The following is a 23,063-nucleotide window of genomic DNA, read 5'->3' on the forward strand; positions in this document are numbered from 1 at the left end:
AGCTATGAAAAAACTTCGAATTTGAAACGCGCTTGTCATTTTCAATTAACAGTGTAATCAGCACAAGCGAAGGGCGTGTGGTGGGCGAAAAAGTAAAACGACTTTTGATTTTGAACAAATTGTGCATTTAAAAAAAGGGCCAAACAAATGAACGAATGCAAGGTCATTGAAAGCAGATGATGTCACACGTATTACTAAATTAAAGTGTCTTTTTAAAAAAAAAAAGTTTTTTAGAACCAGGTAAGCTCTGATCTGGTATTTGCACAAATGAACAATGTGGAACTCTGATAGGCAGCGAGTGCTCAGTTGGCGCTCCAGGAAATCGATGTGCGTGTCCATGTAATTGACATCACTCTGCATTGCAGTTACCTCGCAGCAGAGTGGGAGAAGCGCCCGAGCTTGCCCTATCCTAAGCTCCATCAGAACACCCTTATGTCCCCTCCATCATCGTTGTCCTTATGGTGTGCGTTTTCCACACTTCATGCATTGCGCAAAGAAATACAGAATAATGGTCAATGGAGGTCATAAATACAAGTGTCTAGTCATGCAGCAAACGTTTCTATGGCCTGTTGGAAAAAAATGAATGGTGGCCCAGCCGCCTACTAGCTCCCCTGGGTCATACTCTGACAATCTTCCGAGCAGCCATTCCGATCGATTGTCCTGAATGGCGGCCGAGCATCCACTGTTTCACCATTCAGACTATAGAAATATCTCAATGTTATGACAGGCTATTATCAGGAAATGGCAGTGATGGCATAGTATCCTCAATTACTACTATGGTCTTGTTCTTTGGTCATGTAAAGTCATTTGAGGGATTCGCTTGTATTTAAAAATCTTTAACAGATGCTCATGCTGGCTATTTGAACAATCCCAGAGCCTTTTGTATATGTTAGACATTGGTTTGCTTATATTTTATATCTTTAGGTTAGTTGTTTTTTGCATACCTCCGCCACATCGCCTTTAACACTTCCATCGGAGGGTGAGCGGTAAAGTGCTACCCTTTAATCATGGTTGGACTCGCTAAAGAAATAGTTTGAATTAATTGAGACACTATAAAGGGGACATCCAAAGAAAGTCACAAATTCTTGTCATTTGTGTTTTAAACCTCTTGGGCCGATTCATGGAAAAGTGCACATTTGTCCCACAAAGGCCCCGCCCCGTTCCGAGAACGACACTACGTGTGCCTGCACACAATAAAAAATGAGCGCCCTGTATATTCATGGAATTTTCTGCGCAAAGTAACCGTACACGCAAGTCGTGGCCAGAACACCCCCAAAGCAAAAACAGACAGAACAACTACCTTTGCATGCCCCCCCGGGTGCGAATACACGCACCCTTCAAACATTGCATGGGTCCCCGCATGAACGCTTGCATCTCGGGGACCCTGTGCGGGGTCTGCTACCGGCACCCCGACAACATGCATATGATGTATCGTAACTCAGTTAAAACTCGCCAAGTCTGCGTGCGAATCCCATAAACTGTTCCTGCACCACACTGCACTGCGTACACGCACCCCTAAGTCCGATCAGATCCCCGGCTGCATACACACACACCCCTAAATCCAACATGCAAACCCACCTCCGCACTGTGATTCCAATGCACAAGTGTCCTAATGCCTGCCTTCAGGTGGCGGAGAGATGGAAGGATTTGTGTGGGCATTTCACAGGCCAGAGGTTGCACGGTCACAGCCATGAATACGCTTTGTCGTGTGCATTTGTGTGCACGCTATGGACTGCCTGCGGCCCGTCCTTCCTAATGCCCACTTTTTGAATTGTTCTTGCTCATTTTACGACTTCCTCCTCCTACTCCGCCCTCTGCGCAGGCCTCGCCCATGCTCTGCGTGATGTCTTGCCGAGCCTGCACGAAGTCCCTGCAAGTTACGAAAAAGTGCTCCACAGTCGATTCTATGAATCGACGAACAGGGTTTTGCACACAGAATTGCATGCAGATCCCCGGTTCTCCATGGAAATAATTCCATGGATCGGCCCCCTTGGCTCACAATTGGCCAAACTAATTTGAATCTCAGTAAAGGAATAATGTCAGATGAAAATCATATGAAATAAGTAAAACAAAAACAGAAACAAAATGAAATGGACATAAATTAACAGGAAAAGAAAGTGCAATTTTTGTTTAGTCCAGTGGTGCCAACTTTTCTATTTGGGTCGTTTAAATCAAAGTTAAAATCTCTTAAATAATTCCAAATTTTGTCTTCAAGTTGGTAGAAAAATTCAAGTTGATTCAAACCCTCTTTGTTCAGGTAGGTCTGAATCAGATTCAAGTTGGTTATTTCCTGTTCTTTCAGACCCCAGAGATAGATAAGGAGTGGACATGCATTTTGGTGAGGGGGTGAGTGAGATATAAGGGGAAAAATCACAGTAAACATGTAGGCCAATTCCCCTAATTAATTGTATCTTCTGTAGCACTTCCAGGGAAAATTAGTATTTGAAAAAGGCAAGGAAAACATTTAATTCTCTTATGCAATGTTCCTAATCTATATCTATCTTTAGTAGTACAGTTGGGTAAAATTAGGGGCATTCGCCATTTGGCAACCTGGTCCTACTGAACACCCACACAGTCTTCACTTTTGAGACTTGGACTTAGAGGCGATGTCATGCATGTATGTGTTAGGTTAGTGTGGCTAACAGTTTGTGGTTAGTGGTTCGGGGTTACTATTTAACAGGACATAAACGTTTCTATGGCCTGTTGGAAAAAAATGAATGGTGGCCCAGCCGCCTACTAGCTCCCCTGGGTCATACTCTGACAATCTTCCGAGCAGCCATTCCGATCGATTGTCCTGAATGGCGGCCGAGCATCCACTGTTTCACCATTCAGACTATAGAAATATCTCAATGTTATGACAGGCTATTATCAGGAAATGGCAGTGATGGCATAGTATCCTCAATTACTACTATGGTCTTGTTCTTTGGTCATGTAAAGTCATTTGAGGGATTCGCTTGTATTTAAAAATCTTTAACAGATGCTCATGCTGGCTATTTGAACAATCCCAGAGCCTTTTGTATATGTTAGACATTGGTTTGCTTATATTTTATATCTTTAGGTTAGTTGTTTTTGCATACCTCCGCCACATCGCCTTTAACACTTCCATCGGAGGGTGAGCGGTAAAGTGCTACCCTTTAATCATGGTTGGACTCGCTAAAGAAATAGTTTGAATTAATTGAGACACTATAAAGGGGACATCCAAAGAAAGTCACAAATTCTTGTCATTTGTGTTTTAAACCTCTTGGGCCGATTCATGGAAAAGTGCACATTTGTCCCACAAAGGCCCCGCCCCGTTCCGAGAACGACACTATGTGTGCCTGCACACAATAAAAAATGAGCGCCCTGTATATTCATGGAATTTTCTGCGCAAAGTAACCGTACACGCAAGTCGTGGCCAGAACACCCCCAAAGCAAAAACAGACAGAACAACTACCTTTGCATGCCCCCCCGGGTGCGAATACACGCACCCTTCAAACATTGCATGGGTCCCCGCATGCACGCTTGCATCTCGGGGACCCTGTGCGGGGTCTGCTACCGGCACCCCGACAACATGCATATGATGTATCGTAACTCAGTTAAAACTCGCCAAGTCTGCGTGCGAATCCCATAAACTGTTCCTGCACCACACTGCACTGCGTACACGCACCCCTAAGTCCGATCAGATCCCCGGCTGCATACACACACACCCCTAAATCCAACATGCAAACCCACCTCCGCACTGTGATTCCAATGCACAAGTGTCCTAATGCCTGCCTTCAGGTGGCGGAGAGATGGAAGGATTTGTGTGGGCATTTCACAGGCCAGAGGTTGCACGGTCACAGCCATGAATACGCTTTGTCGTGTGCATTTGTGTGCACGCTATGGACTGCCTGCGGCCCGTCCTTCCTAATGCCCACTTTTTGAATTGTTCTTGCTCATTTTACGACTTCCTCCTCCTACTCCGCCCTCTGCGCAGGCCTCGCCCATGCTCTGCGTGATGTCTTGCCGAGCCTGCACGAAGTCCCCGCAAGTTACGAAAAAGTGCTCCACAGTCGATTCTATGAATCGACGAACAGGGTTTTGCACACAGAATTGCATGCAGATCCCCGGTTCTCCATGGAAATAATTCCATGGATCGGCCCCCTTGGCTCACAATTGGCCAAACTAATTTGAATCTCAGTAAAGGAATAATGTCAGATGAAAATCATATGAAATAAGTAAAACAAAAACAGAAACAAAATGAAATGGACATAAATTAACAGGAAAAGAAAGTGCAATTTTTGTTTAGTCCAGTGGTGCCAACTTTTCTATTTGGGTCGTTTAAATCAAAGTTAAAATCTCTTAAATAATTCCAAATTTTGTCTTCAAGTTGGTAGAAAAATTCAAGTTGATTCAAACCCTCTTTGTTCAGGTAGGTCTGAATCAGATTCAAGTTGGTTATTTCCTGTTCTTTCAGACCCCAGAGATAGATAAGGAGTGGACATGCATTTTGGTGAGGGGGTGAGTGAGATATAAGGGGAAAAATCACAGTAAACATGTAGGCCAATTCCCCTAATTAATTGTATCTTCTGTAGCACTTCCAGGGGAAATTAGTATTTGAAAAAGGCAAGGAAAACATTTAATTCTCTTATGCAATGTTCTAATCTATATCTATCTTTAGTAGTACAGTTGGGTAAAATTAGGGGCATTCGCCATTTGGCAACCTGGTCCTACTGAACACCCACACAGTCTTCACTTTTGAGACTTGGACTTAGAGGCTATGTCATGCATGTATGTGTTAGGTTAGTGTGGCTAACAGTTTGTGGTTAGTGGTTCGGGGTTACTATTTGTGGCTGAGGTTAAAGTTAAGGTTAAGTGGCCAGTGGCCTAGTTGCTAGAATACAGGGACTACGGTTTAGTGTGAAATGGTTAGGGAAGTCATTAGTGACCCAGATTTGGTGCTCATGGATGGGATTTACAGTTTAGAGGCTAGGGCATAGTGATTAGATTGTGGTGCTAAATGTTAGAGGTTAGTGGCTATAGGTAAGGAAGGGAGGCCCGAAGTTAGGGACTAATGTTTACAGCTAATGGTCAATGACAATCAGATATATTCAGCATTGTTTCTCAAGGTTATAACTAGGGGTTAGGACAAGGAGTTCTACACTATGAATAGCAGTTAATGGTTTGGTGGTAGCAGATAGTTGTTTGGATTAATGGTTAGTTGCTTGTGGTTAGTATCTAAGGCTGAGCATTAGGGATTAGTGGCTAGAGCTTGGGGCTATGAGTTATAGAGGCTTAAGGTTAGAAATAGGTGGTAGATTCCAGAGGATCAGGCTAAAGGTTAAGGGTAATGTCTATGGTTTAAAGGATATTGGCAAGGGTTTAGTGTTAGGGGCTTGGTATGCAGTAAGTGTCTAGGGTTTAATGCCAGGCTATTATGCGGTATAGGACGAAATTACCGAATCTAAAAGTCTGACCCCACCAAAGACCTAAAACACACACCACGAAAAGGTCTAACTACCAAAAGTTTGAACTTTTCATGGTATGTGTTTAGGTGTTTTGGTGGGGTTGGTATGGGGTTGTGGGGGTGTCCCCGCAACCCCCGCTCACTACAATGAGCGGGGGTTGCAGAAGACAATCCCCCAGACCCCCGACAGATCAAAAAAAAATAAAAGAAAAAAAGCCGGGGGCTGCTGGGATGTCCCCTGCAACACCCTGCTCAGTATACTATACAGTATAGAGGGCGGGGTGTTGCGGGGGACACCCCCGCAGCTCACCCAAACAAAAGGGAAAAAAAAGGAAAAAAGAAATGGACCCTGCAGCGCCAGTTCCCGATCATGGAAGTGAAAGGGAACCGGTGCTGCAGGGACACAGCATGTCTGAAGGAAAGGTAAGTAGGGGGTAGGGTGTGGTGGGGGGGTGTTGGGGGTGTGAGTGGGGGTGTGAGTGAGGGTGTGTGTGAGGGTGTGTGTTTGAATCTACGTGATTTGTAATGGAAATGTTTGCATTTGAAATGTACGAACATTTTGTATTACGTTCATTTCCCATGCAAACATTTCCGTAGCGGGAAAAAGTGCTGCAGATAAATCTATTATGCAAGTCTATGCAAAAAGGACGAGCATTGTCATTGGCACTTAATTTAAAGAAACAGTAAATCGAGGAAAATGTCTGCAGGGGGAACAATTCAAGAAAAATAGTTAACTACCTTGTTCTTCAAGTCAGACAATAATAATAATAGAACGTCTTCATTTTGCAATAATCTGCTGGTCCGACTGATACAAACACATGCAATGGAGCGGTAGCCCTGGGACAGATAATGTGGGCCTGATTCATAGACCGTTTTCCAATGGTATTGTGCCATTATGAAACACTTCTGTGAATCAGGCCGTTTGTTTCCTATTTCACATTGAAGTATTTCTGCTCACTATTTGTTTTCATTCGGGGCGAGTGCCTGTGTTTATGAAGTAAAGGTTGCTAGTCTGCTGTTTATCTGTAGAGCTGGTTATACCAGTCCTTAGGCTTTCCTCATAACCTCTACACGGAAACCTGAACTGCCTGGGCTCAGCCCTATTTCCAGACGGTGCTGTCTGTAGTGAAAGTGACGGTGGGCATGATTGTCTGCCTGCTTAGAATGGTATCTTTTACACTTCCTGTGATAATTACCTTTACCTTGTGGCCGTGTAGTGATGGATTCCCCCTGTACCCTCTATTAGACCACCATACGTGTTTGTGTTGTTATCAATCCTTCTCTCTCTGCAAGTAAGGTTTGGTGTGAGAATGTTACCTATGGTGGGGCGCGCAACACAGCGCAGCCTATTAACATTTCCCTGACAGACAAACACACACACACACACACTCTCTCTCTCTCTCTCTCTCTCTCTCCCTCTCTCTCTCCCTCTCTCTCTCTCTCTCTCACACACTTGTCAATCAGCCTTGATGCGTTCGCTCGTGCAGTCCATGCTTTGGTAAAGTACTACTTTGATGGGGAAAAAAACACCTGATTCGTGGAACGTTTAGCGTGGTGCAAAGTACTCTTTGCACCACGGTAAATGGGCCTAAATCAGGGTGACTTTGCACTGCATAAATACCCTTTGCACCGTTCTGTGAATCAAAATGTTTGTTGGCAGTGCAAAGCCACTTTGCACCGTGCTAAAAGTTCCATGAATCAGGCCCTTAGCGTATACAGATGTGCAGAGATCACTCTGCAGGATGTTCAACCATACATGTTTTATTTGAAAACCTGCATAGGCTTACTTTGTAGCCATGCCCCCTATCTGAAAGCCATTCGAGAATGAGGGAGTGGTTTCCCCTTTTCTGTTGTAGTCACAATTACTTCTTATTATTTGCAGAGTTTATGCTGAAGTAATGGGTTTATGCTGTTTTTTTTACCCAGTTTCCTTCCTTTTTTCCACTTCACTGATGTGTCAATCAGGATAGAAACCATTTTCCGTGGGTTTCTGGCTTGATGATCCGTGTAGCATAGTCCTATTCATTTGCATATCTGTGAACAGTGTTTAAATTAATTCACAATTAAAATGCTACATTTGTTTTACAAAAGATTAATATTATTCAATGAATGATCACACCTTGGGTTCTCTGGCATGCCACAGATGGTGTGCACTGAAAGGAACCAGGACCCACTGCACTGCTCCTTTGCGGTGGCGGTCCTTCAGCCATGCAGGCCACCTGACTTGTCTCTCTGCCTGGGAGTGCGCCTGCGTGGCGGAAAGAGTTTCCTTTAGTAAATCCAAACCTACTGGCTTGGTGAATTTCTGTTTACGGTTTCATTTGATCGTTGCTTAACTGTTAAGGTACACTTTTATAAAATAAATTACTACTTTCAAACATTTTTATGTTATGCTTAGCTTTTCATAACACTCTGCCAATGGGATTTTAATATATGTTAAACATAGCGTACATGGTTTAATACTGAGGTTATATAATTCACAGCCCCCATATCTTATAGCTCATTTTATGACTGTGCTTCATGGCTAATTTGCTTTGTATAGACTACCCGGACGCAGATTGTACCATTGAATGGAATAAGGACTTTGGGGTTCATTATGAGTTAGGTGGAAATTCGGTTGTAAATCTGCCCAAAAATTGCACCTAGGAATTACCATTACGCCCACTTGGTCTGGTGGAATTTCCGCCTGATTACAAGTGGTGGTGGCGGTGTATTCCCCATTTATTTTTGGTCCATTGGACCCAATTGTGGGTTTTTTTGCGGAATTACCGTTGCAGTAATTCTGCCAATTCTGCCGATTATTCGGCGTTCAGTGGGAAGATTTTCCTCCAGGGTTTTCCTGGAGGTAAATCCTCCACTCAAAACTCAACCTCATAATTTGGCGTAGTTGCAAAATTGGCAGTAACTCAGTTACCACCAATGTTACCACTTACCGCCTAACTTGTAATGAGGCTGTTTAAGTAAAGATGCATCCCAAAGAACTGAAACCCCACTTTAGGGAAGGAAATTGTAACAGAAATGGAAACTGCTCGAATTAAAAAGCAGTGGTGTGGCTTGAAAATAATGCGAACAATTCATATTCACAACAGGTTGGAATTGGAAAAAATTAAGTGTGGGTGGTAAAATAGCTTGGAGAGCCAGCAGAGTGTAAAATTCGGTTTATGTACTTGACTGCAAGTTATGGGAAGCAATGATGTGGCTGGGTTCCCAGTTGTCACTTTCCTCTCAGCAGATTAACTAGTAATGTAAGCAGTATGGGTTAGGACATTCCATTCCAGGTTCTGCCAGCTGTCTGAGGAAAAACACCAATGACATACACTGATAAGCTGCTACTGCACATTTGCATCGCATACACCACTGCACACTGACAATGTGAATGTGGTGTAGTTTGGCATTGTTGAGCTTTGCAAGACCAACTTTGAACATTGGCTGCTGGGATGTTCTACAAGGAGTTATTGAAAGCATTCATCGTTTTCAGTTTAAGAAAAATTTGAAGAAGGTCCTTCTCCTCTTGTAAATAACTCTGCTGCTCTTGAGCTAGGTTTGTGCTACAAGCAATAAAATAAAATAAAACAAATAAAAGGTCCCCATTCACTAGGAAAATTAAAGAAGTAATTGGAATGCAAAGGCATATACTCCTCAGTGATTCTGTGGCACATACCAAAATCACAGGCAAGGCTCAGCCTATTTTCTGATGGTGGCCAAGTCAGATTGGCAGGTCGATTTCAAATCCTGTCATGAAACAAAACATAAAAATAATGAGGCAGACGCAGATATAGGGTTTAAAAGATGTTTTGTTTTTGGCGTGTTGCACAATTGGGAAAAATAATGCAAACGTAGTTCACCAATATGATGCCAACACTTTGGAAAAGCTCAAATAAAAAAAGTAGGTGGGCTTCGCAGTTCTCAATCTGGAGGTCTGTATTTGGGGAATGTCATCACTCCACAGTCACTCACTGTGTCCCCAGATATCTTTATTGATCCTTTGCCGGGTTCTCAGGGCACGCTTGCATGTTAAGCCTAGGTAGGGGCAGTAGCTAGATCTGGGTAACACAAACCCAAGTCTCAGAATAGTCTCCTGTGCTTGTCTACAAGATGAGTCAGGCTGCCTACTCCTCATACCTGTCTTTAGGAGCTGGCTCTACTACTGTTGCTCTCTTTCTCTCCAGTATGGTTCTCTTGTAACTCTGTGCACACCTCTTTGATACTCTAGCTTGTAACTACAACCCTCCTCATCTACTACGTGTCCGGATTGTAGTAAGCCTGCTCCTTTACCCCAACTCGTGTGTCCTTCCTTAGTTGCCTCACCTCTTCACCTCCTGTTCCTCTCCCTCTGTAGCCATTACCCACACCTTGCCAACTTTCCTGCCTGAGGTCTGCCCCAGCCTCCTGTAGATCAGACTATCATTCGCCTCAATTCTTTCTACCTCCAATCTCCTTTATGTTTTTCTCCCTCCTTTGCACTCACACTCTGCCTCAGCCACCTCACTTCTGTTGGTGTTCCTCCTCTTTCCTTCTCCTTGCCTCCTCCCTTCTCCTCACCACCTTCTTAATCGCCACCTCTTCCTTCCATTTAACCCCCTGCTTAATTTCACCACCTCTTTGTTCTTTGCCACCTACTTGGTCTGCCCTCCACTTTACCCTTTATCGCCTCCTCCTCCTTACCCCCTGCTGTTTTCAAACTCCTCTTCTGCCCCCAGGTGCCCTCTCAACCCTACTTTCTCTTGCTCCTGCTAAGTCTATTCCTCCTCCTACCTCCAGCACTATCCAAAATCACTACATCACTGTCTCCAAACATTCTGCTTTTATAAGGTTTTCAGATTATTTTAGGGGCCCTAGGCACTAGGTAACACCTATTTTACTTAATTAGCCACCAAATTGGGGGTACGCTGAGCTGTCATCAGGATCAGTTGTCATCTTGGACTACATAACTAGAGAGTGGGTTTTTCACATAACGCGCTTAATACCCAGAGGTTTCTAAGCGCGGACCCGGGAATCGAACCTGTGTGTCTCCATGACGTCTTACTTCCAAGGCGAGCACGCTGTCACTGAGCTATCCTCCCGAGACCATGCATGCTTCTCTCTCTCCCCCTGGACTCTGCACTCCCCACACTACTGTGGTTCGTGCCTGATCTGCAGGGAAAGGATTGTAGGTAATGTGACAGTAGGGGGGTGCCTGATCATGATCACACTTTACCCCCAACCAGCCCCAATAACTCCCTGCCCACTTCCGATGGTCACCCTTCCACCAAATGTGCATCCTTGACTGACATATCATGATCATGCTGTCAGCTACCGCTCTCCTCCCTCGACACTCTGGTAGACATTTTTGAAAATTGGACTTTGTATGTTCCCATTGTCATTTTCATAGAAACCATCTCTGTGTGTTGTTTTGTTTCTTTTTGCCAATTGAAGTCGTTTGTACTCACCTTGGTATACCATTGTTTGACACATTATCTTTTAACAGTGTATATTTTGGTCAGCTACATTCGGTTGATTGAACCAAATTAATGTGCATTTATCTATATAAGAATGGGCCTATGGGATTCGGGAGGTATGGGGGGAGGGGAAGGGGGCTACTTCTGCCTCCTCTGCCTAATTATTACCATCATTCACTCACATATAACTGAGACTTGCAGCAAAATATATTTTTTCTAACTATTTGTTATTAATAGTGCATTATGAGTCATTGTGAGTTATTTATTTTATAGTTTAGTTAAAGTGCGCAATCATGTTTTTAAGTAGATTTTCGATGACTGTAAACAATACATTGAACCTTTCCTGTGATTGAGAAGAAGAACACGATCTTTGTTAATTTAGAAGTAGAATAATTATTGGAGCGTGATAGGCATATTTAATTTATCTCACCTACAGCAAGAAACACAGGCTGGATTTGCACCATACCTTTGTAAAAAGGCTGACAGCTGGTCTGATTGGTGAAACCTTGTTGGTCTGGTTCAACCAAAAGTGTCAAAGATCCGGTTACAGATAACCTGGATAATGGACCCTATTTGTAGTCCCACAGGGCCATTTTTCCAGTCATAATTGCCCATTTTTGATCCAAGGACTCGGGTTGTAACCAGATTGGTTTTCCAAAGAGAGCCATTCAGATTGATTTGGGGTCCAGGAACATCTACCAAACTATCGCCCTGGGGCCGCCACCATGCATTACTAATAGCAGTACACATGCCATAAAACATGACGTGCGCATACCCACAGTTTCTACAAGATATGATTAACAAAAAGCGCTAAAGGAAACCATAATAGCCAGACTAACAATGATGACTTTTAATTGTGTTTGAGGTCTACAAGAAAACACAGCCCCAGGGGACTGGAAAGGTTATTGCCAGGATCCTATCCACATATCAACCAATACAGTGTGGGTCATTAAGTGCCATACATGACGATGGTTGAGTTAGTTCCTAAGTTTCATTAGGAACCAAGAACGTTTAATGTGTGGGGTTTCGATGCTACGCACTACAAACATGTCAATTTAGCTAAAGTTAGTATTCACTGAATGTACATATAGCTTAAACATACATGGGTCTACAGAGAAGGGCAGGGGTATTAACCATAATTGTGGGAATCTCAGAGTGAACACATGGATTTGTACTATTTGTACCAGATGAGGACCACCTTTATATTTTATAGAAACACATTATGTGTAATCAGTTGCTAATACAGCATAGCTTGAGCGACAAGGAAGCTACTGGTTCACCTTGGTTTTAGTGTACCTTGCATTCTTATAACTCACAGATAATAATTCATGCAAAGTGATAAGTTGCAGTCCCTGCCAGCCCTCCGAGCTGGCATTTGCTTACAACTCATGCCTAAACATCCCACTTTGCATTCCTAGCCATGCTTACGGTGTAATCTACTTCGCCGTGCACAAAGGCAGTCCATTATGTAAATAAGACAGTGGTGTGTTTATCCCTTGGTCCCTGAAACCCCACTTCAGCTTTGTGGTCCTCTAGCCTCTAAGAAGGCTCAGGGCATTCTAGGGCAAACAGGAGTGGATGGCTCGGCACAGCAGTATGCATGCAGGGGCTGTAGCAAAGCTCGCCTCCAGAGTCATTTACTTTCATGGTCCATTGCCTCCAGGACACTCAACCCCGGCAATTAAGCAGACCAAAACAAAATGATCGGTCCTCCTCGGGTCTCAAAGTATAATCACTTGCGTTAAATCCCCAAAAACTCATCCAACTCGAAATGTGCTGCGAGAACAGCTGCTTCCTATTAACCCCTTCACCGCCAGTGACTGGGCTATCAGTCTTCGACCTCTTTGTACTTTGCTTCAATGGCATGGTATGGAATGTTTCTATACATACTGTTTTGTTTGAATTGTGATCTGTTGTGGTTTGACCACACTCTACCGAATTTTTCATTTGCATCTTGCTGTGGTATAAATGGCAAGGTGTTTCCCCTTCGTAAAATGTAATATATTATTACGTTCTACATAACGTGAAAAATAGTTTCACTGTGTCTGAACGCATAATCGGGCTCAGGATGACTTTGCCGGTATCCTGGCTGCAGATCCACCAGGATACAGCAAATGGTAATACTGTTACCAGCACCCAGCCCGGCGGTATTGCCACTGGATTGCGAGTGCCAGCAACGGTTAAAAATCCTTGGGTGATTTGCCGGTATTACCATCTATTTTTTGCCGGTAGAGTGCCTGACTTTTCTCCAGCTCTTAGGTGGAGGTAAATCAGGCACCTCACCCGCCAACTTGTGGTTGGCTGGTGCACAAATTGATGGTATATGATAATACCAGCACGTTTATTCTGTACCGGCAAACTCATAATAATGGCCAATCTTTCTTAGATTATTAAAGGGATATTCAATGCAAGATTTGCTTTTGGAGAGAGAAAATGACTGCTGAACTGTAGCAGTTGTGCACAAAAGCTAAGGCCACTATTATGAAGGTACAAAAATAGCAAAATACTTGCTTTGTATATACTCACTGAAAGAATCCTCGGGTGGCTCAAGGTCGCTCGTTGCAAGACCAACCAGTGAGGTGTCCAAAAAACAATGTTTGCATTGTCTGATAACTATACACAAGCATTGGTGAACACATAACAAATAGCCACATAGAAACATGCCTATATACACACAACTGAATACACAAATAAACAAACACAATTCTCTGGTGAGTCAGCCATCCACAGAATGCCTCAGGTGATACCTACATGCACATTTAACACATATTTGGCAGACTGACACACTCACAGTGAAATGCACCTTGACACACCATTTGCTCTGTAGGCAAATTATAAATACCCAATAAATAAATAAAAATAAAAAAATGTGTATCAACTGATTTACTTAAGCATGATAACATCCTGCTACATGCTGCTGCACCTTATCAAAGGTCTCTGCAAATATCACCTTGTACCACTGGTACTCATTGAATTCCACTATATACCCCTAGTAAAAACAAATGTGTATCAACTGATTTACTTAAGCATGATAACATCCTGCTACATGCTGCTGCACCTTATCAAAGGTCTCTGCAAATATCACCTTGTACCACTGGTACTCATTGAATTCCACTATATACCCCTAGTAAAAACAAATGTGTATCAACTGATTTACTTAAGCATGATAACATCCTGCTACATGCTGCTGCACCTTATCAAAGGTCTCTGCAAATATCACCTTGTACCACTGGTACTCATTGAATTCCACTATATACCCCTAGAAGCATGCATCAACTTCCAAGTCTGCATCATATCAAATGTTTGCACTCTCCTTATTAAAACCTGTTTCTCCCACTATGTTCCTAAAATACATTTAAGATCATCCACTCCCGGACTTCTGTCATTGCCCAAATGTCAATATGACAACTGGGAAGGCCATTCTTTCGTCGTACAAGTGTCAACACTATGGAATATTGCACCTTCCTCTGTGCACTTCCTGGAAGATCTCATGAAGTGACGATGCAGCCTTAAGACCTTCCTTTTCCCTGGATAGCTTAGTCCTGTGGACTGTGTATGCTTAGTCGTGATTTATTAGATCTTAGCCCCTTGTTGCCTCGGCAGAGGTAAGCTGTTGTGTTTTATGCATCTAATAAATCTATCCACGCTCAGTCACCATCCATGCTGTCAGCGCAACTCCAGAAGCCACGGCCTTACACTCAGAGTAAGGGTTACAGCAGGATCCATTGGGCTATGTGACCTAAAAGAGTTATTTGAGGACCCACAACGCAGAATTCACTTGTCAACAAAGAGCATTATTATAGGTTGTGGGGGGAGCAACCTATGCTCCAATTCCTCATGAAATTGTTAACACATTCACTGACTCTTACCATTATTCTAGAATATGTTCACCCTCTCCTGGGCAAACAGGAAACTACATTTAAACAATCCCAATTGGCCTTCATGTGTGCCACCCATGCCTTTTGAGATTGGGCCTTTATGGAAATTCACAATGTAATCTTGTGTTCCCAAATTATCTTCCAAATGCTTTCTGCCACTCAGACACAGGGAAAGTCTTCCTAGAATAGAAATAAACATGTCCAGCTCATCCACCAGTTTATTCCTCTACATGCAGGGTTCCTTAATGACCTCAAAGTGTTCTAGCAGCTGGGCTACGTGAGCCTACCAAAGTTCAATTCCCTTTATTCACAATGTTTACATGATTCTTTTTTTGTACAATCCCTGGGAAAAGCCTGTTTACAAATAATGTAGCTTGAAAATGTACTCAGGAGCACAATCACTATGATAACTATTTGTTAACAAACTTACCCTGACTTATGTTGTTCTTTTAATTCAGGTGAAAACTCCAAACCTCGCAGTCTTTATCACTTTTCTGACTTTAAGTGTGCCTACTTCCTCCCACTTCTTTTCTGGCAGACAATGGTGTTCAATGTCTATGATGAAGGGCAGATAAAGTGTTTCACTTCTGGGTCCTAGGGACACTTATATTTGTTTGCATGTATTATGTATGTTTTTATTTTTATTTTTCTATAACACTAACAATCTATCGAATTATCAAAGTGGAAAACTAACACCAAAATGAGACTCTCCAAGAATAGCTTTTTTGAATTGTGCATGTGAGACATCAAGCTAACCTCCTCTGGAAGAGTGATCCGGAGTTTAGCAGCCAGATTCTGGAATGAACAGTGCATGGCTTTTATCTGCTTGAATTGGGTAATGATTAGAAGATGCGTATGAGGGGAGTGAAGAGCTCTGGTGGGAGAGAGCAACCCTAATGTATTCCTGAGATAGAGAAGGCACTCACCAGATACAACCCTATGAGTTAGTGTGAGGGATTTCATAATGATTGTGTACATGTCTTAGAAAAGACGGGGCTTGGGAGTGTCAGTTACTGTTGCTGTGCTCTATTGAGCAGGAACCGAAGTTGGTTTAAGATGTTTGTGGGGCAGTAAGAAGTAAAATGCCGGAAAAGCCTAGCTTGGCTCCAACTTTGACATGGATTACCATCTCACGGTTCCTTTGGGACAAAAATTTTAGACAGTAGCATCAGGGAATATTTTGCAGATCAAAGAATGGAGATAGCATTTATGTTCATGGATGATATTGGGAAGAAAGTGTCACTCCTGCTTTTGACCTCATGTTTGAAAGGAATAATTCCGTAATTTTAAATTAGAATTTTTTGTATTTGCTGATGAGAGAGGGTCTTGTTGGATCGCAGAAGGAATAGGTCACATTTCAGTTGATTGCACATTTAACCAAATCCTTCACGAGACTAAAATGATCTGTGTGTCACATTTAAGAAAGGCAACACCTTCTGGCTGCAGTGGATCATGCCATGGCTTTATTTATAATAGTGGGGCAAGCAGTCGTGGTTTTAAATAAGACCCTGAACTTAAGGATCGTTCCACTACCGTCCCTTGGTTCCTGAATTACCACCAGTGATGCTAATCAGCGGTTTGCTGCAGATGTATCTGCTTTGACTTTTAATCACGTCCAGTTTGTGTTTGGCGGGCACTGAGCAGTCATTCTGCTGACAGTTATCCGTCTCCACTTCCCATCTTTTTTTGTTTTGGTGCATTTTGGTGGAATGAGCCACCATAAAAAGTTTTTTAAAAAAAATGCTGCAGGTCAAAGAAGAGAATGGGGTTTGAAAGCCGACTATGTGGTTGCTATGGCAAACGGAAATGCTTGTGGCAGAAATAGCCAAATTCCCATGTGTTCATTTAAATACCCTTCTGCGGATAGCTCAGGGGCAATGTGCTCGCCTTGGAAGCAAGATGACACAAGCACCACAGGTTCGATCCCAGGGTCCGCGCTTAGAAACCTCTGGGTATTAAGCACGTTATAAATAACCAATCATATCATATCATATCATACACCAATGGGAGCATGTAGTACAAGATTTGGGACAATCAGGAGTGCTGATGTGTGTGCCTGGGCTGCCAGGCATTGATTGCGCAGTGATTTGTTTCCATTTGCGTTTCTCGCTCTCCTGCCCTAAGAACGACAAGGTTTTGCTTTGAAATACTTTGCTTCCTTTCATGTTGCTCAGGGTTTCTATGGGCGGGTGGCAGTGTGCGTAATGGAGCTCTCCTTAGTGGCACGGAGACCCCATCAGCATGGTCGGTTTTCATGGTACGACGTGTGCAAAACGTTTTGCACTTGTGAACTGGGCCCACTGATTTTCATGATTATTTTATTTTACAAAATTGGGCACCATGCCCGGGCCCAGTGCATTGCTGTACTCCATTGAGATTATTAAGCAGGGCGACTGTCCTGCAGACGCCCAGTGCTTCTGGCTGAAACTAGGTGCATCAAACATTCGTATAATTTTGGCTGAGCCTGCAGTGCACGCTAGGCTCTGTGTAAGCACAGACCTGGGCACGTGCCAGAGTGCACCTAAGAAGAGTGGTGTTCTCTTCTTAGCCTTTGTGTTCGCCACCCAGGGACGGTATAAGGGCCTTTCAACTCTTTCAGTTGAAAGCTGCCTCGAGCCTCATGGGGGCCTCCAGCAACTACCCCCATGTTTCCAGTCAGCAATCTTCTAAAACGGTAATATATTCTTTTTTGTATTACTTTAGTTCTGGGACTTTAAGGGGCTGATTCATGCATTTTGTGCGATGAAAAAAAGAGGATTTGTGCGCCATTCTGCCTGCAAATCCCCATTTGTCAAACAGCGATTTGCAGGCAGAATGGCGCACACATCACCGTTTTTCGGTGCACAAATTCCATGAATCAGCCCCTAAATGTGTTCCTTATAAGCTGTGTTTGCTGGAGCCCTTACAGCTTGCACTTCCCTCGGGATAGAGAGAAGTGTTATCACCTTGCTCCCTTTCAACACAGTTCCTCCCAATCAGCCACTTGCTGACAGAGAGAATGTATAGCTTTTCAGTGGGCATTTAGCATTTCAGTTATCTGCTTACTGGCCATCATTTGATAATCGGCGGCTAGTTACCCTGGCTGTATTTCTTTATCTCCATTGTAATGTATGCACCCACGTGTGCCTCAGACTGTTGTCTCTACCATGTAAGGGGGGGTGGGGGGCAATCCTTATGCTGAAATGATCCCCCATGCATCTTCAGCCAGGCCTGTCGCAGCCCGCGGCCTTTATTTGACTAGCCAGGCTCAGCTGAGCTGAGCTCACTCGCCTGAGTCCCCTCCTTGCTCCCTGTGATTGAGTGAATGTCTGACGTATCTACAGTCCTGGACGTGTGACTAAGTAAGTACTGCACACAGACCCAGCTCATATGTTGAGGAGCCCATTCCCTCGCTTACTTAATATGTAATGTAGGTCTCAACTCAGCCCGGCTGCCAGGCGTTTTTACCATCAAAGGTGGTGTCAGGTTCCAGCAATGTAATGTGGTTTTTTAGACTATGAATGTGCGTGCCCACTGCAGCACAATGTCAGACACCATCCATATAGGAAACCCACTTGTAAACAAGATTTGGCAATACAATAGTATGGGCTCGTGTGTAGGCATGGGAATGGCACAGCTGTATTGGTATTAACTGGCCATTGCCCTGTGGCTCCTTCCCCTCCTTGCCCTGTTGTTCCTGCCCCTCCTTCCCCTCTGTGCCCTGTCACCTTCCTTTCCCTCCTTGCCCTGTAAGCCTCCTTCTGCTCCTTGCACTATCGGCCTCCTTCCCCTCCTACCCCTATTGGTGCCCTTCCACACTTGCCCTGTCAGCCTCCTTCCCCTCCCTTGCCCAGTCGGCCTCTTGCCCCTCCTTGCTCTCTCTGCCTCCTTCCCCTCCTTGCCCTGTCAGCCTCCTTCCCCATTTGCCCTGTACCTCCTTCCCCCATTCCTTCCCCCATTTGCCCAGTCGCTCCTTCCCCATTTGCCCAGTCACTCCTTCCCCCATTTGTCCTGTCACTCTTTTGCCCCCATTTGCCCTGTCCCTCCTTCCCCCATTTTCCCTGCCTCTCATTTCCCCTCATTTCCCCTTTCACTTCTTTCCACCATCCGCCCTGTCACTCCTTAAATGTACAATGCACCTGCATACTTTTGCTGGCCGAGTTTTCATCAATTGGATTTTCTTCCTCCCTCATTTTGTCATTTATTTATTATTGCTCCCGCCCACAGTGCTTCCCTCACCCCCCCCAGTGCTGCCTTTCATCCGCTCCCATACTGTTATCACGTTCTCCCTGTTCTGTCACTCCTTTCCTCCATGCTAAATATAAACTGCAATGAACTACAAAAGTCAAAACTATTGGCATTGCCAATGCTTGTCTTTCTTTGTCCGTAGTGCTTGGGACACAGTTTCACTATAGTGGCTTGTTGGATTGCTGACATACCAATTTCTAAATAGTTAGTGTCTGATGGCCAGCCTTTGGCAGAGCTATGTTGGTTTGATCTTTCTCCTTCTGCAGTATGTAACTAGTTGTGGATGTCTCTTTCATGGGATTCACTTCCTGTTAACGGGGGCTCTAATGTGCTATTTTCCCTAGCGAGGCAATGTGAACCCAAATAGCAAGCCAGGAAACGTCCAAAAAGGAAGAAGGGAGTCCGTTCCCAGAGTTCCAGGAGGAGATCCAGGTTTCAAAACCAAGAAAGTAGACAAAGGCAGATAAAAAAAAAAGTCCAATGTCGGGAAACACACACACGAAGTATACCAGCAGAATGTAGCTCAGCTCTGATGAGAGTTTGAGAAGTGCTGTGATGCTATGGAGATGAGCATTTATTCCGTCATCGTCATCACGTAGTGCGTCCCGGCATTGTGCCACCGCAGCAGGATCACCTGGGAAATGTAGTTTCCCACGCAGCAGCGGGGACGAACTCGCCAGGGCAATCTCGATGTTTACTGTAGGACCATGACAACAATCTACAGCCTTTTGAAATCCCAAGTCTGAGTCATGTTGCTATGCATGTTAACTTTTCATCAAAGAAGAACTTGAACGTGACTTCACAGCACAAAGCCACCTCAGACCTTCAATTAAAATGCCTGATTATTCCTACGGTTTACTCTCTTCTGTGATCAAGCCGCCTTCCACATGAACATTTCTGGGCATGAATTGTTGACATTTGCTGAAAGGTGAATTGCCAAGAAGCCTGCATGAGACCTCTAACACTGCTTTAGAGACTAGGAAATCAAATTGTGGACTGGGGGCCCCATTGCAAGGCATCCTAGCACTGTTGACCCCCTGGCATTTACCTTGGGGCCTTCACATTGATTAGGTCACCTTTTGCTACCTTATCCCAAGAAATGTCAAATTGTATCCATTTCATTTTTTTGTTTCCCTCTAATATAAACACAAGATATCCCCTCACTAAAGAGTGTGGATACTTGGAAGGCAGGAGTGTGGGATGTATTTACCCATGCATCCGAGCCATACCTCAAAACTGTGCAGTACTGACATGGAAAACATCATGATGGCCAGAGCTTCCCAGAAAATGCACAGGGAAATGCATGAAGAATAGGCTGCCATTCATTTTTGCCGATGTTATAGGCACAGAAGGGCACTGCCTAAAACCACCATTGGACTACCCACACGGTAGTCTGAAACCATTGGGAATGGCAATGTTGATTGCCAAATGCAACCTAGAATTGTTGGGAATTCATTTTCTTAAATCCCAAAAATGGGTGCAGTACCAGTACTCACCACTATCCAAAAGCCGGCAGTTTAAAACCACCCTGTGTTTCTCTGAAGGCAAGCCAAAATGCCTATTTTCAAACATTGCAATATGTGCAAAATATTTACTGAACACCAGCAGACATTTGGCAGAATGGAGTTTTGTGTGCCTACAAAATCTGGGAAATGAAGATCTTAAGACAAGGTTTATAACAAGACTGGCTGAGCTGTGGATTGCAGCAGTTTAAGTTGCACTGGATTTAAAGACACTAAAATCGAAAATGTTTAGATTAAATGAGTGACCTATGTTTGGTGTCACATGCCTTTGTAACTGTTGAAATGTCATAGTTTTGCACTTAGACTCAGCATCCTAGCTGCATGTGTAAAATTGCAAGTTAAGTTAAAAAGCAACAAAAAACCTGCCAGTTAGCTGAAGGTCTGGCTTAAGGAACTTGATTTTGCTTGACAGCTACCCCCATCAGGAGTGAAACTTGAGTCACCACTGTGTTCCCAGGCCAACCTTCCTTTTGCTGCCCACACTAAGGATATGCCATCTATCTGATAATTGAATTACCTGTGCTCTGCAGGAGAGTGAACAAAGCCCTCTTCACTCAGGCAAAGGTTTTTATTACCGCAGTCGTAAAATGTAGCTTCCTCTTGGCAGGAGCTGGGAGGGGCACTGCCTGTGAGAGCAAGCTGGCTTGGCAGAACTGGATTAACCAGTATTTCTACCTTGTGCTGAGAGAAAACCACACCCCTTTGTAGCCAGAATATTGTTTAGAAAAAGATTAATAACTCATGGTGCGGACATGTGAAAATTTTATAAATGATACCATAATTCTTGTGATTTTTCTGCCCACAGTTTAAGAGGTTTTTAGAACCGGTGGTATGTACAGGGGGGTGTCAGCGGAAAAGTGGATATTACTCTAAATGTGTGCATGTTAAAAATCTGAAACTTCATCAGTTAATGTCCCTACTCCCTGCGCACATGTATGTAAAGTTGGGTCCATGTCAGAAATTGAAAAATCAGTTAAAAAGTCCATTATGTGCCATCTCTGAATGCAAGCTCCTAGAAAGAGCAGATTTGGACAGAGACATGGCTAAATTCAGCCACACCATGTATATGTAATTTCAAGCAACTGTGTAACTGTGAAATATGTCTTTTATGATCAAATATAGAATGTGTGCAATCTGACAAGGGAGTGCCCTCTTGGCAAGCCATAAAATGACATCACTCTGACTCACAGTTCATTCCCCAATCAAGGGGAGGAATGAAAGCTGGACCAATGACAAGTGAGAGGGGCAAGTCTAGTGATGCAACACACACACCCACTCTCAAAAACACATAAAAGCAGAGAGTCAGGACAGATAGGGACCTTCCAATTCCATCTGCAGCGGGACGCTCTGCCGGACCATACAACATCCAGAGATCCATACTTTACCTCCATCAAACCTCCAGAGAGCCAAACTAGAGACTTCAATCTATCCAGAACTAGAGACCAGACCAGAGGGAGAAAGCAGTGCTGTACCCAGAGAGAAAGCAGTGCTGTGCCCAGAGAGAGACCCGAGCCCAGTCCAAAACCCTGACCAGATCCATGGCGAGGCCCATTTCACTCAAGAATATAGTGTGAGTACCTAGAAAACTGTGCAGAACCAATCTCTTAGTTAAAATAATATAATTCAATCTATTTAATCTAAGTAGAACTGCCTCCTAACTGTCACCTGTCATTTGTAAAGCTGTCACTTGTCATTTTCTAGTCGCAAGCTGCACTTGTCTTTTTGAACTTTAAAATTTCAAATCTGAAAAACGACCTTCACAAAATCGTTCATATCTCCGCAACCGTTTGTGCTAGAGACTTGCAGTAACTTTCATTTGGAAGATGAGATCCTAGGCTTTCCTAGGACCCCAAAACGATAGAGATAGTCCTTGTGGTTCCTCTGTAATAGCGCTCGGCGCATCCGCGAATTTTGCCGCGATTTGCAAATTTCTTCACATGTAAAAACTGCTGCTGCTTGCCTTCCATTGCCAGAAATTCGTTTAACCTGCTAACTATCCCTGCATCATTGCTAGTGTGAGCCTGGACTAATATTAATTAGATACCAATCACCCTGAACCTCTGAAAGGGAATTAAAAGTATTTTAGCATACTTTTCAATTCATTGCCAGCACATATCAAAGCAATTTGGGCCTGTGTTTTCAAACTTCTGTAGTCTAAGCTTGCTGGGATTGAACTGAATCACATTTGATTGCATTTCTGAGAACTGTGTGTTTTCCTTCCATTTCCTTGCATTGCATAAAAGGGGGGAGGGGATTGCCAGAGAAAAGTGATTACATTGTTTTGCTGAAATCATATCAAGTTGTTTTCTATACTGCATTTCATTCATTCAACCTTGCATTTCCTTGAACCCTATAAAGCATTCTCTACCACATTATACTTCTGTACCTATTTACCAGTGTGCTACCTTATCCATTTCATCTCAACTCCTTAGTAATTATAAAGAAGTGTGCTAGTGCCAGATTCTCTGTTGTTAATCTGTATCATATCAGATTAAGTGTGATATTCAATTATTAATTTATTATAAAGTGTCATATATATATCTATTGTTTAGATTATCAAATAAACCCTTTT

At 43.5% G+C, this 23,063-nt stretch overlaps 1 protein-coding gene across 7 annotated transcripts in view; it reads left to right on the forward strand.

Moving 5' to 3' along the window:
* ADGRB3 (adhesion G protein-coupled receptor B3) overlaps positions 1 to 23,063 on the forward strand; it is a 1,879,974-nt gene that overhangs the window by 1,774,214 nt on the left and 82,697 nt on the right. The gene's annotated exons all lie outside the window — the stretch shown is intronic.

This window comes from Ambystoma mexicanum, chromosome 4p, assembly GCF_040938575.1.
Source record: "Ambystoma mexicanum isolate Mex_15411 chromosome 4p, UKY_AmexF1_1, whole genome shotgun sequence".
NCBI classification, from domain to species: domain Eukaryota; kingdom Metazoa; phylum Chordata; class Amphibia; order Caudata; family Ambystomatidae; genus Ambystoma; species Ambystoma mexicanum.